The sequence below is a fragment of the Phasianus colchicus genome, chromosome 10 (assembly GCF_987193195.1).
Source record: "Phasianus colchicus chromosome 10, bPhaCol1.hap1.1, whole genome shotgun sequence".
NCBI classification, from domain to species: domain Eukaryota; kingdom Metazoa; phylum Chordata; class Aves; order Galliformes; family Phasianidae; genus Phasianus; species Phasianus colchicus.
The window spans coordinates 20,289,752-20,308,271 of NC_143445.1; the positions used below are offsets into that span (position 1 = coordinate 20,289,752).

The window sequence follows — 18,520 nt, forward strand, 5'->3', positions numbered from 1 at the left end:
CCAACACTGCCAGAATGAGTAGTGTAAATAAAACTACAGGGAAAAATACAACACCCATAATTTCTTCAAGAGCTGTGACTGCGTGAATCTACCATAACCTTTGGCATCCTCTTTCTCCCTCTCTATTTTTATCCTGCCTGGACACTGTTGTTTTGACAAGGCTGGGGTGGGTGCCAAGGGCTGCACCCTGCAGCTGGCTCACTCGTTTTTCTTGTAAACAGTTCCCTGCTTTGGTCACATTGCTGCATTACCTGTGCAATAGTACCCAGAGCCCACACATCCATCTGAAGCCACTTTTCCCACAGTAGCATGCCTGAGAACCCAGCTAGGACTGCAGCACCGCCATATACTGTTGGCTTGCTTGGCAAACAATCTCATGGTCATATTCCATCTGGATTTCTGAAAAAGACACCAATGGGGGAAAGTGAACAGTCCTAGTAAAATCATTTCTGTTGTGCAGATTGCAGAAAGTTTTGTCTGAACTGCAGCCCCTTTGCTTTCAGCACTTAAAACCCAGCTGGAGCCAAGCGCTACACTACTCTTAGTACCCAAACATCCTTTAACAGGCTTCAACAAAATCTGGTGAAGCTGCAGCCTTCTCAGACACCTGTGTTATTCATCTTAAGCTACATCATGCAAATATACTCAACAATCTTCCCCTGCCCTCGGTTATTTCAAATGTTATTCGACTCCATTCATTTTTACCATACAATGTTAATGGACCTCCACTGCTGCTACTATTTTTCTTTTCTTTTTTTTTTTTTAAACAGGTATCTGCAGAAATTTCTGCATGTTGCAAGCAGCAGCATCTGGATATCGATAGCAGAGATGGATGTCTATGAACATATAGACAAAGAATGTCTTTAAAACATTCAGAAAGAGGAGAAGGGAGATCAGTGTGCAGAGAGGCAGCCGCTGCCACTACCTGCACTGCAAGTGTGAAACGTATACATAGCAAGACAAATCATTTACTCAAAGCAATACTGCAATTCTGTGCCTCAGAAAACACAAACCCCATCGCTTTGCTTCAATACGTTAAGTACAAACTTATCCTTTCCAGCATGGAAATATTTTTAAGCAGAACTCTTCTGTTTAACAACAGGATGTTTATTGTGCAAAAAGATTACACTTCCTATCCATGAATTTCAGAGTCCTAGTTGCAGAGTCACAGGGTAGAGCATCTTATTATGAGCACGAAGTAGCAGGCAATATATTGGAAGTCAGCACTGCTTTTATCTCCTGCAAGATTTTCTCTAGGATCTGTCATCCGTACATCAGCCTATTCCCCAGTGGGAGCAGGTGGCTGTTTCTTACAAACATGCAATAAATGATATTACCGAAAGCTACGTAAATAAAAAATAAACAGCATGAGAAATCCAATGGTGTTTTGAAATATAATGAGACAAGGAAGGATATGTGATGGAATGGGACGATCTGGTTATACCTTAGAGTGCATAAAGGATTAACCCTTGGCACTGTGACAAGGGTCAAAGTCTGTCTGCAGTGAAAATAGGCTGCCAATTGTTATAATTTACCAAGCATAATGATAATTCATTATTAGTGAATAGTGTGACATCTTTAGGCTGGCGGTGGTGGTTCAGTCTCTGTTGGTGTTTTCTACTCATAACATACCCCCAGGAGATCTGCCTTATGTAACTTCCTTCTGGCTGCCAATTGGTTAGTAGAGCTTTTCTAGAAGATTTACAGTATCTCCATTTTTTTTAGTGCACAACATATTTACATTCCTGTTCCTGATAATGAAGCCTGGTACTGGATGATCAAGGCAAAGTTAGTGATTTGCTTCAACTTCAGACCAGGCATTAGAATAATTAACTTAAGATCCCTCAAAATTTGAAGTTTCTCAACATGAGATGAGCATAAAGGAATCATTGCATTTTTTTTGTTTGTTTGTTCATAATTAATTCCTGATCTAGGAATCTTTAGAATCAAAGATAGTCTTAAGTAACAGGAATAGAAAACCTGTTTACAGTGGTTTAAAAGTAGTACAAAATAAGGAGGATGGCTGATGGGTTAATGCATCAATACTGGTTTGTGTCTTCCATATCTGTTTTTACATGGTGCTGTGACTCGGACATCTAAAAGCACTAAGAGTAAACCATTTCTTTTCACCACTTATTTCTATATTCAGATGTTAAAAATCAATTGCACAACCATGTTGAATTACTGCTTGAAAAGAAGAGGGGAACAAATCTGTTTGCTATGACCATGAGAATAAGACAAGAAGTAATGAACTTAAAAATCAGGGATGATGACTCTGTTCAGACATTTGAGAACTCATCTAGGGGCTGCAGGATCTTCAGTATGGTATAAAGAAGCTTATAAGCAAACATGGCCACTTAGCTAGTCATGTCTGAGAGCTGCACTAGAGGATTCCTGATTGTGTGACATTTTCTTAAATGATGCCCTTGAACTCATTTTCTACTTCCCATCTTCCAGTTCTAATATATATTGTCAAATTACCTCGGGGAAGCTGAAAAGTTCATAGGCAGAGAAGTTCACTAATCAAAAAGAGCTGGGCAATAAAAAAAAGGGAAACCCAAATTTTTTCCTTATCCTTTTCCTAAATGACCTTATTGCACTGCTCACAAACAGTTGAAAGATTGGAATGATAGCATCTGCTAAGGCTAAGGTGTGGGACTAAAAGGAGATATGAAATGGAAAAGGTCAGAAATGGAAAAAGATAAAATCTCTGGTATCGAATAAATATTGTCTAAGAGTGATAAGTTTTTTTTGCACTGAGAAAGCCCTACGTGCTTTTAAAACACGCTTGATATGCTTACTGCTTTCAAATGCTTGATTTCATGCACTATTTGCAGAATTCTCATCCATCAAGACCATTTTAGAAAAGAAATTGGAAGAAAGAAGGGTGCAGGTTAGGAATAAGGCCCTTGTAATCAGTAGGAGTCTTCGATATTGATTTCAGGTAGTTAATGTATTACTTAAAGATATGGTTGCATTTAAAGATATGGTTGCAAACATGACAGGAATCATTTGAGAAAGCACAGGCTGAAAGCAAAGTGAAGGTACTCATCTCTCTGCGAAACACATTCTCCTCCCTTGGAGGATTGGTCATCATTTCTGTAGATATCCCACCCTCAAAGGATTACCAGAGCAGCAGTGAAATCGCTTACCCTCAACCCTTAGTGTAGCCCAGATATTATCTGCATTTCACAGCTCTCACTAAAAATGAGGCCACATCTCTCTGTTGGAAGCGAGGGTAGCAATCTGAAATACCTCCTGTATTTTTATTTATTTTTTTAATCTGCATAGGTAACACATCCTAAAATAATGCATTTCTCCATATTCAATCCTTATTCCATTTTCACTGTTCAAAGCAATAAAAATGAAAGAAGAGAGAACGAATTAACATCTGAACGAGAAACTGACTTCTTAAAAAGTACTTACTGAACAAAATATGGACTTAATTTAATGGTGTCATAGAATCACCAAAGTTGGAAAAGACCTCCAAAATCATCCAGTCCAAACATCCATCTACCAAAAATACATCCCCAATAAATCATATCCCTCATCTAAACATTTGTTGAACAACTCCAGGGTCAGTGAAACCACCGCCTCCCTGGGCAGCCTGTTGCAGCACCTGACCACTCTTCCAGAGAAGTATTTCTTAACATTCAACCTCTGAATCAACATTCAACCAGGAGAATCTCTCCTGGTGCAACTTGCAGCCATTCCCTCCAGCCCATGGCAGAAGAGGCCCATCCTCACCTCACAACAACCTCCCTTTAGGAAGTTGTGGAGTGCAGTAAGATCTCCCTTGAGCCTCCTCTTCTCTAGACTAAATAATCCCACTTTTTTCAGCCCCTACCCACACAGCTTGTGCTCCAGATCCCTCACAGCTTCATTGTCCTTCTCTGGAGATGCACCAGAGCCTCAATATCTCACTTGTAGTGAGGGGCCCAATACTGAACTCAGTACTCAAGGACTGAACGCAGTACTTGAAGGTCTTTTACTTAAGATACGCAATTCAAGAAACAGCAAGCAATAGAGAAAAACCCCCAAAAGATCAGAGATTAGTGAACAAAGTGTTCTAGATTTAATTCACTGAAAAATAAAAATCAAGTGGATATCAGTGATGTGGTTCATACAGAAATTGCTTTTTGGCAAATTAAGAATGCTGAATGAAGAAAACTAGTAGGTTCTTTCTGCTAAATTGTTGTAACTATTTTTGGCTGAAGCAGAAAAACTCAACAGGTGATTTTATGATTTTCTTTAATTAATTGAAGAATTTAAACAAAACACTTTAAACGGCAGTGCACTTGGTTCAACGTGCAGTGATGTTGGCAGCTGAGCACTGCTCAGTTCCCTAAGAATAAACTACCTTATTTGTGCTCTTTTTGAAATCAAGGAAAGATTAATTTCTTTTTTTGGAATTACAATATTTTTGCTTCCTGTCAGAAGGCAGCATGATTCTTACTTACAAAAAAAGCCAAACACAACTCAACGATATTTCCCATTCATTAGCTGAAAAACACCATGCTTTAAATCACCTACCAGCTAGATTGATTCTCACTACTTCAGCTCCCTTTTTCATGTCAAGATTCCTCTTTTATTACAAGAAATACTAAATAATCAGAGAAAATCAAATCCTTCACCAAAGAACTTAAAATCTAAATGAAGTTCCACAATAATTTTTATCCAGCTTCAAGTAGTTTTGCATTATTTAATGCAGTGCTCTTCAGAAAAAAGTGAGAGGATCTTGGAGGAGAACACTGCCTGCAGCAGGGCACTGCGGGATGTAATGCTCACAACGAAGATCCCATATTAAAAAAAGAAAAAAAGATGTTGATGCAAAGTTTCAGGTTCTGGATGCTTATGGTTAAACAGAGCAGAAAAGACTACAGAAGTTCAAAATAAATTTAAGAGGACGTGGCCAACTCGTGCAAAAACAGTGACAGGCAGGTTTGGCATGCTGCTTTACTTCTTGAAAGAGTTGCTTCATAGAAGCTCTTGTGAAATACTTTGGTTATGAATTGCTGGCAATAAAAGTTTTAAAACAACTTAACATCCAGTACTGGAGGAGTTGGCATCTTTCCATTCCACCAGTTTTATTTTCCTCCAACGTCTAGCATTAGCAGCATCCGTCTCCCCCCCACCCCAAAATCGAAAAAGCATGAGCATAATGGAGTTCTGAGTTAAAGCTCCTCAGCTTCTCTGCAGCTCTGCCGGCTGGCAGTTTGCTTTCTGCTTTCCAGCCAAAGCCCTGTTGCATCAAGCAGCCCAAACATGTTGCAATGCACGAGGAACACCTTGCCCTCCATCCATGGGGACTCAGCACAGCCCCATGGAGCAACGGACTCCTGCCTTCCCTCCCACAGGGACCACATCCAACCGGGACCAAACCAACTACAGAAAGCGAGTTACTTTTCTTTTTAAGGGTACAGAATCCTTAAGACATATGCACTTTGTTAGCTGATTGTGGATGGGAAACTTTACAACACCAGCAACTATTTAAACAAGCCAGATATTCCCAGATCAATTCTACCTCCAGTGAAGGAGAGAGAGAAGGATATGTATAACTTGGGAGGTTGCATAAAAACTTATCTGAAACGCTAAGTTCACCATAGGATTTTTACTCCTTTTTTAACCTTAGGGCATGCAGTATTAGCTAATGGATTTTAAACTAGGTGCAGCTCAGTGGAAAAGGCTTTTCAATTTTATCTGTGGCAGGAGAAGTAAGTTTTCAAACAGCATTTATATTCCTTGCTGAATTGGAGTCCATTTGCCTTTGATCATCATAAAGAAATATAAATCAGCTGTAGCTGATATATTCCTTTTGATTATTTACCCTTTTACACCAAACCCTTAGGCAGAAGACATTCTTTTTGCTCTTGATTAACATGCTCTTGTGTCTTTTAGGAGCTGGTGCTGGCTGTTGATGACAGTTGCAAAGATAAGAAATTTGTAATGCTGAAACAGTGGACAAGTCATATCATTTCCTTTCATTAGTCCTATTTCAGGAGGGATTCAGACTGGGCATAAAACTACCAGGTTTTAAACAAATGAGGTGGGAAGATGTGGAAGGTTTTGTAGAACAGCTATTACTTCACATTTCTCCTGCAAAAGCCCCCCACTGTAACATCTCAGTGGTGCTTATAGGCACTATTAGACCAAGAATTACTTAACGTTAACCCACTGCATATTAATTAGAAATCTCCTGCATTAAGTTAGGCTCTTCTGGAATCTTTCTGACATATGAAGAAAGATTCTTAAAAAAATCCCATTTCAGAACAAAAAATAACAACCATACTGAAAGGGAACGCCTGCCTGCTAATTTATCAAACTGTGTAAACCCTGGATTTTAGAAACCATCTTTCAAAATGAGAAAAGTAGTACTGTATTATAAGGATGAAAAAGTCTTGGGCACTTTTAAGTACTGTGCAGCATTATCAGCAAGGACCAGCTACCTGGTAGCCTCTTAAGCTCTGGGGGCTGAAGGTGGGACTCTAGAGGCAGCCCAACAAGGGAAATATAATTCTTAGATATCCAACCTCCTTGCCTAAATCAAGAGAGAGTCTGAGGATTTGGGTATTGGTTTTTTTTTTTTGTTTTTTTTTTTTGGTTATGCAATGGTAGGCAGAGCAACAACAAATTTGGGAAAGAACAAAGGGTAGAAGATGGAAGCTTGAAGACAACTCTCATGCTACATTTCACTTCTAATACCAGCCTTGGGCATCTGGCAGGAGATCAGCCATAAAACAATATTTGCTTTCATTATCATTTTTCCATGCTCACGGTTTTGCACCTTGAAGGTATACATGAATCACCAAAGCTGTGCTTTTCAGCATCAGCCCTCAGTGTCAACGATAAAAATGCCCCATAAAAAGGCTCACAGTAGTGCTTTGTTCCCAAGTCAGTGCTCCTACTTTAATACTTATGGCAAAATAAATAAATAAATAAATAAATAAATAAATAAATAAATAAATAAATAAATAAATGAATAAAGAGAAGCTGTGTATTATCAAGCATTGAATAGTTATTCCAGATTATCTCCTCTCTTAACATGAATAAAGTCACCAGATGGTAAGTGTGCTTCAGTTGCATTGACCACCCTGCCTGAAATGTTTGGCAGTGTTTGGGAATTTTATCTCTTTCATCCACTGGTAACAGATGTGCAGTAGAGAAGAAAATGGGTTAATAGATGATGGATAGATAGGCATGTACAAACTTGTATGAATACGATTATCCTTCTGGAGTTTTATTTATAGATTTCCTTTATTTTAAGCTCAAACATCCATGGCGTCGACAAAAAAAAAAAAAAAAAAGAGTATTTTAGGCTATGAAATTTATTTTGCAGTAATTGCTTTGAAATCTGAGTAACTCTCATAAGCCTCCACCAGGTCTGTAAGAGCAAAGGTAAAGAGTACAGGCTGGGGTGAGCTACATGGCTGCTCTGGTACTCTCCAAGAATAAAACCATCTATATAATCCCCTACTGCAGGGCAGCTCCATGCTGCCAGGTGTAATACCAGAAGAAATAACCAGCTGCTACTACTGAATTGTTTTCAGTAAGATTACACAATATAATGCTTTGTACCACATTACAAGATATTACTTATGATTTTGCAAGCCTGGCTTTTAGAAAAGATCAGAAAAGAGAGCAAAGTTATCTATGCATCCACAAGACACATACAAGAAATCAAAGCATTATTATTCCTGGCCATGTTATTCTCAGTAAAGGTAATATTAGTGTGTCCAGTTTTATTGAAATATAAATGTTAATAAATGGACCAGCATTGCTGACTGTCAGAAGTTACTCCTGAAGTGGTTAAATATTTGAAGCTGCATTACAGTGGGTAATAAAAGTAGTTCAAGTGCAGGAAAGATGCACATATTCAGATGCTTTCTATGAAGTTCAGCTAGAACATTTCAGCTAAATTACTGCTTTGAGCGTGAAGGGGAATAAGTAATTGATAAGGCTGAAAGAAAAATTAGGTTTTCTCAAAGCATGCCCTAAACCAAATCAGAGGTCTTCAGCTGGTTCTCTTGCCATTGAGATGCACACACTTCACTTTATAGTAATAAATATCAGTTGCTTCTTCTTCATGTGCAGAGCTCCCAGATATAATTTCAAGTGTTTTTTTTTGTAGCTGCTTTCCTCAAGATATCAGTGACTGTCAAGAACACCGAATAGGTAGCTAGAATGCTGACAGGCAACCAAAAAGTGAGGAACAGGCTTTTAGCCTCATACTTTCAGCCTGGCAGGGATACTTTGGAAGTCAGGGGTGGATGCTCTTGTTGACTTGAGCAGAGCCAGCCCAGTAACTGTCCCTTCTGGAAACTGCCTCACTGTTACATATTACAAGCTATTTTGAACTAACATGACTCTGAAAAACAGTGTTGAAATCTGCAGAGCACAGAGAATAATTGTTGGCCAGAAGAATCAATGCACAATCTTGCATTTGATTATGACAGAAAAATCTCAAAATCCAATCTTGGGGCTGGATTTCTACAGGGCTGTCCTTAGTCCTCACATTCCTATGGCACCTGCAAACCCACATCCACGGGTATCCCCACAACATCTTTTTGTCTCACAGCATGCCTTCAAAAAGACCTAAAGTCCAAACATCTCCATGGGTCACCAGTATAAATAAAGCAACAAGGTGCAAAAGACATTCAAATAACATCTCTGTGGTACCACCAGATGCATTGTGTTTTGGCATTTGGAAGTTAAAAATGCTAAGAGTTCAAAGCACTGCTTGTATAATCAAAGATACAGTTCCTTCTCTGGCATACTTAAAAATTAAGCAGAGAACCTGTTGCCCCATTTTCTGTCTTTTGGCAGATAGGGGACTGGTTTGACAGATCAGAGATTTTTCTGGTATCAAGGCAAATGTCTGCCCATCCCACCACTCCTTCATTGTAATGAATAATCTAAATTATTTCATAAAACTAAAACTAAACAGAACTGATGGGGGATTGTAAGAGAGCCTGTGTGAACACGACACCACTGCTTGCCAGCTGCTGAGAGTCTCATGGGGCAGCCATCCACCTCTGCCAGCAGCAAGAACAAAATACGGCAGGGTCAGGCAGTAATGAGGTCACTGCCACTTGGCAATTCCTCAGTGACAGTGATAGATTTTAAAGCAAATTGGTCCTTTGGTTCCAAGGGAATAATCCTCAGCAGATTACAGTGCTATGAAGAGGAGTCAGAGTTGGAGCCAGATCTGTTTGGCAGTGCCTTGCTACCTCCTACCTGGTGCTGCTGTGCAGTGCCTGCAGAATCTGGGTGGCATTGACTGCTCTAATGGTGAAGTGTCATCCCAGACCTGACCTGCACACATTTCAGGAAGCTTTCTGAAATTCTTGATGTAGTTATGTCAGATGGGGAAAAGAACTTAAGAGAAATCCTATCACACATGAAGCTGTCTCTCCTGTCCCCACCAGCTATTTGTTACACCACAGGCCAAGATCAATGCCAAAGAGATAGCCCATCCTTTCTGGTCAGGATGCACGGTCAGAGAGCCTATCCTGATCAAACAACAAACCATCCATGGGCATAGAGTCCTATAACAGTTACACTGGCAAGACTGGGTATTGGAGACTGTTCAACAGCAAAAGGCTCCTACAGACGCAAATAGGTAATCTGTGATTTTATTATCATTATTATTTTTAGTCAAAATTATGAGTGGCTGGAAAGCTTCCCTTTGTGGCACATCTGGGGCACTGAGCCAACATCTGCTTACTCCCCACTCCCATATGTTCTTTTAAGGAGTGCTGGTCTGTACTAAGCTTTCTGATACAAATATAAGTAAGGCATCAAACAACACCAGAAAGCTTCCAGACCATAATGCAAAAAAGCAGACGAGATTAAAGGTGCCCAGAAATTCATGAACTGAGTGAAAGCACTGACAATACTCAGGAAAGAGACAGCAGTTTGTTTCTGCTGAAAAAGCAATCTGCTACTAACGTAAACCCAAATTGCACTATTGCCATGTTATAACAGCAAAATTAGACTGTATTTACTTCTGTCTCTACAGAGCAGACAACATTGATGGTTGCTATACTTAGGTGTCGTTATCCATGCAATTGAATGGCAAACAAACAAAAGAAAATTAAATTCAAATGCTGAAGAAACTGAAATGACACTGAGATCAGGACTTCGCTGGCATTTTCAATCCCGTCACTCAGCTTGGAGACCATCTGCTCTCAGGTTACCTGGGCTCCACGATGGTCCCAGAGACCCAAGAATGACTTCTGAGAATAAATTGCTGTCAAGGGTGGGCAGAAAATACTTATACTCTGCTTGCACAGCTTTAAATAAGACAACTCTGAACTTTGTACCTTTTAACCTGCTTATGATAACTTCATCTGCTTTGATAAGAAACAGAAATTACACACTGGTTGCAAAGAGAAATAGCACTATTGAGCACTTTGCTCCTGTTAAGTTGAAGCAGACTATCTTTGGGCTTCTGCTGCCAATCTATTTAATCAGATCTACTGTTGTTTGCTGTCATTTCTACAAGTACTATAGGTCTAAGTTAGAGGCCGGATCTCTTCACGTTGTCATTAAAGAACTGTGAGACAGCAATGGCCGTGGTAGATAGTGATTATCTTGACAAGGAGATCATATTATACCTCTCTACTCTTCCAGAGCAAATCATACTTGATCATTATAATTGAGAGGTGCATTTCTTCAGACAGATGACTTCTGTCTTTGTAGCACTGCTTTTCAGCTGAGAATAATACTCGTTTCCTTCCTTTACTACCATTAGCAGGTAGAGAGTTTTATCCTTCACCATCCCCATAATCTGCTGTTATTTCCCACAAGATAGCCTTTTGAATAAGGTATTTCAATTTCAGTGATTTTATTCCTTTACCAATATTTACATAACTAAAACAAGCCATAACAATCCAACTTAGAGCTTACATGATCGCGTTCACATCCTTTGATCCCCAAACAATTGAAATGAGATTCCTTTCCTCTGCACAGATACTGTCACATCTCTCAAACCATATTCAGCCCAGGTCTATCACTTTTTGAAACCTTCACTTGAAAAAGAGAAATTAAATTAATAACCTTACTCCTAGCAAAAGCGATGAGTGGAACCACTTCTTCTGTGGCTTAAATTATTGATTGCCCTTAAGCATCTCATTTCAAACATTTTCAAAGGGGAAGCAAACACGAACATATTATACAAATAAAAATCAGTTTAATGAAAGCCTCCATAAGACAAATTGATTATGACTCTCACTTGGTTTTGATTAAAAATATTTTTTAATGATTTTTTTTTTTTTACTGAACTTTGTAACATATGTATCAATGGAAACTAAAAGGAGAACGTTGATTAGAGAATTAATATTTTTCTGCAAAGGAGATTTACTGAAACAGGACCTTACTTGCTAAGCCTGCAGAATGTATTTATACATGTGACTCACCATACGGATGTGGTAAAATGTTCAAATATTTGTGTATCAAGTTTCAGACTTTCCCTAAATGTTTGCTACAGAAAGTAACACTGACTGCAAAATCTTCTCTTTTGCTGTAGAAAAATAACAGTGACTATGAAGTATCTTCTGGCTCCAATAAACTCAAGAGGAGAGAATGAACCAAATGCAAGAGCAGAAGGTTACTATTCAGAGAGGAATTCCTCACTGTGAAACTAGGGTCATGCCCAGTACTGTCCTGTTTTCACATATTCACAGCAGTTTCTAGATCTGTCCACCCTTTCCTGCAAGTTTTTCGGACCTCAAAATTCTATATCCAGGGCAAGCATCACTGGCATCAGCCTGTGCATGCCAACCACAGTACCATAAGTGATCTATATGTATTTGACGGCAGTTCCCCACCCCATCCTTCCCTGAGTAGGGAAATTCCCAGCCATAGTTGTGTAGGACCAGTGGCACAGTGTCACTGTACACAGTCCAGGTTAGCAAAGCTGCTCCTAAACAAAAGGAGGAATGACAAAGTTTGTGCTTTAGTAATATCTACCAAAAAGTGGTCCATACGGCCACATGCTTACAGCCAAAAATCTCTCCAGGTGACTGGAAGAGCAGCAGCTCCCCTCCCCAGACAACGTTAAGAAAACAGAGCTTGAACAGAAGGACTGAGAGACTATGGCCAAAGTTGTATTTGTACAGATGAGCAAATTTTTACTAAAACATTGGTGGTTTTGTTATAGCTAAGTCATTTATTATTTACTTCACTCTTCTGGTCTGTTTCCTTTCTCCCTGCTATATAATGGATTGTCTTTCTCAGCATAAAGAAAATAAAGAAACAACAGAATTCCTATTTTTTGAAGCTTGAAAACTAAGAATTGGAGAAAAACGTAGTCTGACATACCCAGTGCTAGAAATCCTATATGTTAATTTGGCTAATTGATAAACACAGGACAACACAATGATATGACGTAGTTGATAAAAATTGCTGCTACTACAGTGTAAAAAAAAAAAGTCAGTAAAGGCCACAATACTTCATTGGCAGAGGTCAGGGAAGGGTACGATCTGTTGAAAATGTTGCTATTATTTACAGAACTGTAGTTCAGCCAGTATAAAATACACGGCACTGTCATTTAACAGGCACAAAAAAAAAATCATAAAAACCTACTTGAATCATGTAATCACAAGTACTTCTGGCACAGACTCTTTGTCCTACAGAGGAATTATGGATATTTTGGGAAGCACATCCACTTCATATCTTCATCCAAGGAAACAGCCACAAATCAGATTAGAGCAGCATCTGGGTGATGCAGGAGTTAAGGCTGTGTGTGTCAGCATTTCTATCAGGTTGACAACTAACTTGCTGTGAAAAATCCAAACAGTAGCATAGGCAGCCTCTGTAAATAAGTCATCTTATTATCTTCCCCACATTTTAAATCACTGGTCATCTTGAACTCATGTCAGCTTCATTCTGCTGCTGCGTGTCTGCCATCTTCAAGAACATCCTTCTGAGAACATTAAGACCTGCAGTACCACATGCAAATGTAATTTTTCTTCTAAGGATTTGAAAATGAATACTTAGTCTCTGCTGGTAATGATAGAAGAGTTAAGGCTCCCATCAATTCTGTGGAATGCAGACTTTAAAAACTCATTAATAAAAAATGATCCAACAAGTTGAGTCATCTTGGATTTCTTTAATGAAGAGATGTTTAAATATATAAACACAAAGTAAATATTCACCTAAAGATGATTCACTGATGCATTTTTAAAGCTTCCACGACAGATTTTAATATTAAGTTTAAGCTAAATTGCCAGAAAAAAAGCTTGAGGATGTTGAATTCTTGGCTCTGTTACGCTTTTAAGACTATACAATATGTTCATAACAAATCCTCCCATAGAGAAGTCTTGTAAAATATATGAGACGTTAAATAGGCCAAATTAACCTGGAAGGGAGAAGGCAGCAAAGCTACTCATATCACCAGTGGATATTGATAAGACTTCAGTCACAATGCAATTACGACATCGCAGAAACCACTTCTAATGCCATTAGACACGCAGGTTAGAAGTGAAAACCCTGTGCCCAGAGGTAGACTTCACATACAACATTTCTTTTAGGTGCTCATCTGAAAATGAGGCCACTCATTTTTCTTTGTCACATCATAGAGTCGCAGCACGGATGAGACAGAAGGTACCTCTGCAGAGGATACGGCCTAAGCCCTGCTTGAGCAGGGCAGACAGAGAGTGGCCTTCAGTGTCCTCCAGGTTGGACTCTATAACCTCTCTGGGCATCTTGCTTTGATGTTTGATCAGTTTCAACATCAAAAAATAAAGGTTTTCTAACTTCAGAGCTGTATGATGAAGAATGCATTTGTTTGCTGGCTAACAAAGCAAAATAGAACTTCTACATGCATTTTTAAATTAAATCTTTGCTGTACTGACTTCTGTGGCTGTACTAAATATAGGGCACAGATGTAATTTTGAACAGCACTATAACAAATTGAATATCTTTACTAAGAACAAAAGGATTTTTTGATAAAGCTCTCTCTTGAAATGCCGTTAGAACTGCAGTTATACGTTAACAAAACCCAATGTTTGGCTTTCATTTAACCCTATAGAATATTAATAATATTTTATCTAGCATAGTTATAATTGTTTTGTTTCAGGAAGTCGCATTATAATCACATTAAGACACTTCAGGGTGTCTACCCTAACAACAGCATACCCTGCTGTGTTTTATTACTTAAACGTGCTGGCAATTTGCTCTCTCTGCTGACTATTCATCTTCTTTAGGCACAGACTGGTAGCAGCCTTTACCAAGTTGCATTTATTTATTTTGTAGGAAGAGTGTTCATCAGCTGAGAAAAAACAAACTCATTTTCAGAATGATGCTATTGTTTTTTGTACCATCTTACAAAGAAGTACTCCACATAGGTAACTAGCACACTAATAATCCAGTGATCATTGCTGCCTCATCACAACAACTGGCTCCTCTGCAGGAATATTCAGGCAATCAGAGGAATGTAATGCAAATCTCGATTCACAGCCCCTTTTTGCTAATCCTCAGAAATCCAGACACTTCCAGTTTAGCTATTGTAGGACACCTGAACTTAATGAGAACAAGAGCTTTGGAAACAGAGCACAAAACACGACAAAGAGAGACCAATCACCTATTCCTGTGGTAGCCCTATAGCATGAATATATAGGGAAGCATTTATGTGAAAAGAAGGATTTAACAGTTCTTCAGTGCAACCCAGCATCACAAAATCTAGATTCTTCACATGAAGATATGTAGAAATGCAACCTTCAGCTGCTTCAGAAGAGCTGAAGACTAATATAGAACAGCTGAGTTCATGAAGGTGGCATTTTACACCCACCTGGATTCTCTGATATCTAATAAAGGGTCACCTTCAGTCCCTTTGCAGGTAATATCCTCCATTTCATCCATCATTTGGTTTGTATGAAGACTGAAGGAACCAAATAACTTTGTGAACCCCATCTCTTCCTAAAATTTCATTGCAAGTGTTTCATGGTTTAAAGAGGCATTAATAGACATACAGATAGCTTGCAAGGTAAGCAAAGGCATGACTGTGCAAGGTTTATTTCTTCTATTTATGTAACTTGGTTCAAACTATATACAAAACATTCAGAAGACATCTTCCCTTCCATAAACTCTTTGATCTGACTAATAAAGTGAACTTCTGACGAGAGAAGAACAGAATATAACTTCTCACTATTAAGGTTCATACATATCTAAATATCAGATTTTTACTTGATAATATTAATAATTTTTTTCTTACTTCTCCAGTAATCTTAGTAAGGCTTTTTCTTTCTAACAACAAATGCTGCTAAAACTCATTTTATTTAATATGTGCTCTCCAAAGAGACAGAGCACAAAGACCGCGTTTCATACAGGTAAAATACAGTTTGGAAATTATATGTATAAACAACCATTCATTTATCTCTAGTTTTTTTTAAACTCGGTCTAGATTTGTTAGATCTCTTTCTTGCATCCCAAACCAGGAGCATAAATATATTATATGGTGTTGTATAGAAACCTACAGAAAACTATGCAGCAAACTGGAGCAATTAATTCCTTACAATACACTGAGTTTGTAGCACTACTCTCAGGTTGTCATCCAATATAAACTGCCTTGCTTTTACAGTTGAAAAGAGGAAAAAAAAAGGATAGTAACACTAGGATAAACAGCACTGCTTCTAAGAGGAAAAGGAAGGCACTCATAATTAATGGCACATTATCCAAGAACTTTCTTAATATTACAGAATCCAGGGAGTGAAGTCCCACATTCATGGCTGTTTTACGATTCCCCCTGCTCCGCAACGAACCATAATTTCATTATCAATTCCAGATATCATGTCTGAGATGTATTTTCAGTGTTTACAATGCTTCTCAAAACAGAACTAATGAACTGTGTGTTTTAAAGGGTTCTGTTGGTTTTGTAGGCAGACTGTTATTAGAGACAGAAAGCAAATGGGAGCAATAAAGTTGAAACGATGCCTGGTGTACAAATAAAAGTAGCAGGCAGCAGGTTCAGTATCTTTGCATAATTGTGACTCATCTAACGGAGTTAGCTGCAAGCAGTCAGCTCGGGATGCGAAATCATGAAATGCTGTTTCATGAGAGGAAGGAAGAAGTTCTCCACAGTGGGAGCATGCCCAGTACAAACTCCTGTTCAAAAATAACTGAACGTCAGTGAGAGATAAAGAGTTCCACTGAAAAAGCACAGTGTGCTCAGCCTGTTGAGTCACCAACAGCTACATCCTTGAACTCATAACAGAGATCAAGGCAGGGAGGAACTAGAGCATTTGAAGTTACTCTAATGAACTCTTCTCCTCTGCTTTTTCCTAGAAATTCAGCTGGATTCTCACCGAATTATAGCACGGAAATGCCAGAACATTATTCATTGTACATAGGTGTTTTTTTTTTTCCTATTATTATTATAAAGTTTCGGAGCAGCCCAAAGGATATGCCTTGAAAATACCGTTCGGTTATCTCTCTGACAAAGAACTCACTATGAACCATTTTTTTTAAAATTTTATATTAATCACCAGTTTAAAAAAAAAAAAAAAAAAAAAAGCACAGTAGAAAAAGTGAGAAAGTCAGCCTACAGCAATGGGAAGTTCACTCAAGGTTTCCTTTTTAAAAATCTAAATGCTAAGCATCTGAAATATCATATTTCATGCAAGAACGGAGGAAATTTCAAAGATGACTACAAAAAAAAGTATCTCTAGAGTACAAAATCCTTTAGGAATAAGGTAATACATCAGTAGCCTGTTTTCTTTAGCCCAGTGTCCATCTTTTTCTTTTCCTTTCCTCCTGTGACTGAGCCATCTCAGTGTAGAAGTAGCCTCTTGTTCACTGCACTTCTGCCCGAACACACTGCCCAGAGGTGGTCTCAGTCAATAATGTGAACGTGTTCAAAATAACATTCTGAAATGCACGGGTCTATTTTGTCACTAATACACAATCTAAACCCAGAGGAAACAATTCTTCAGGTTCACACATTTTCCCTTCAGTTACCTACATCATTTTGCCCTGGTGACCAAGGTCTTCAAAGGTCATCACCTACATACATGTAACACAAAATTACTCCAACGTTTCACTGCTTGTTTCCACCACATCTTTGCATTGGAGCATTCTCCTTCAGGTGAGCCAGTATCTCATGATCACCATCATTATCCTAAGAGAACCAATTCTGCAATGCTTTCCATATGGAGCATTCTTTATTAGCTAAGACAAAAATCAAGCCCATGTCAGGAACATTTTACTAGACTAGGAAGTAACTTCAGGGTATTTGTGGGGCTTTTCTCTTCAGGGAAAACTTAGCATGAGGAATGGATCGTCTTGCAAGGTCGGGATCGATTCCCTCAGGTCAGGAGCCTGCCTGCTATCTAGTAAATGACTTGCGTTTCTTACAGCCTGGGGTCTGCCTGAATTGGAAAGAAAGCACAAAAGAGGGCACAGCATCTACAAAAGGAGCAGAAATGGGAAAAGCTGCGCATCAAGTCTTGGTTACCAACATAGTGAAAAAACAACTGTGGAGAGCGATCTAGCAATGAGGGCACACAAGACTACAATAAAGGATTTGCTAAAGAAGTATTTGACTTGCAATAAACATTTTAGAGTTACTATGTAATTTTCTTAATCCTTTTTCTCTAAAGAACATCACTAACAAATGGTATCACAATGGTCTTAATCTAAGACCAAGTGCTGACCTTATTTATGTCCTGAGCGCATCTGGGATCATCACACAACCAAAAGTCACTAATCACCCTGTATAGCTCCATTAGCAACAGCTGGGCTTAAGCACTGAAAGCCTTCTAAACCTTGACTGGAGTGTGCTTTATACATGCTTCTTACATATCGCAGATGGAAACCACGCTTGACTCACACATAAGAAAGAAACAGGAGTAAATACCTATTGACACAAAACAAAGCTTAGTTGAAAATAAAACAGCAACTTAAGATTTGAGATAGCAAGATAGACTTGATGATTTACTTTACGGAGTTAAACAGACCAATCCAGGAGACCTTCCCCTTAAGCAAGATTCAAGAGTGAACTCCTCACTTCTTAAACTCCTTCACAGAGGAGCCTAGGCATGGCTGAATCCAATCCTAGTCCTAGACATGATCAACACTTAATACCTAAGAAAATCTATGTAAACAATCAAAGATATAATCTTAGCAAAACTAAGAAAATATAAAACAAACTACTAGTCACTTACCAAGGAGCTATATCAGCAAGGTATATTGATGCCAAGGAATAAGGGACCTCTGCAGCAGGTATAACCTCAAAACACATCCCTTCTCAAGAAGAAAGAGCTATCATTCTTGGGCTGATCACTATTTATGGGGTAAGATGGCTGACTCAGAGTTTTGGCCCATGCTCAATTGAACTGCAGCTGTTGTACCAGGTGCCTGCTATCAGTCCTTTGAGAACACAGATTGAGGTAGATTTATGGTCGTTATCTGTCCTGACAAAACCTTGATAGTCATCTGTTCTCAGTGAGGACCTAGGTATATATCTCTCTTTTGTATGAGAGAAGCCTTGAGCTGCAGGAGGAATTTGGGAGGAGTGATATGA

General features: G+C 38.7%; 1 long non-coding RNA gene across 4 annotated transcripts in view; it reads right to left on the reverse strand.

Moving 5' to 3' along the window:
• The window catches only part of LOC149916654 (uncharacterized), an 83,162-nt gene that overhangs the window by 40,777 nt on the left and 23,865 nt on the right, over positions 1 to 18,520 (reverse strand). For 2 of the 4 annotated variants that reach the window (XR_016469753.1, XR_016469757.1), the window contains exon 1: positions 18,162 to 18,261. The exons of 1 other annotated variant lie outside the window; for it this stretch is intronic. This is a non-coding gene — a long non-coding RNA (uncharacterized LOC149916654). Of the gene's footprint in view, positions 1 to 251; positions 400 to 18,161; positions 18,262 to 18,520 lie in introns of those variants that run through there. One more of the 4 variants, XR_016469754.1, reaches the window with a different exon arrangement.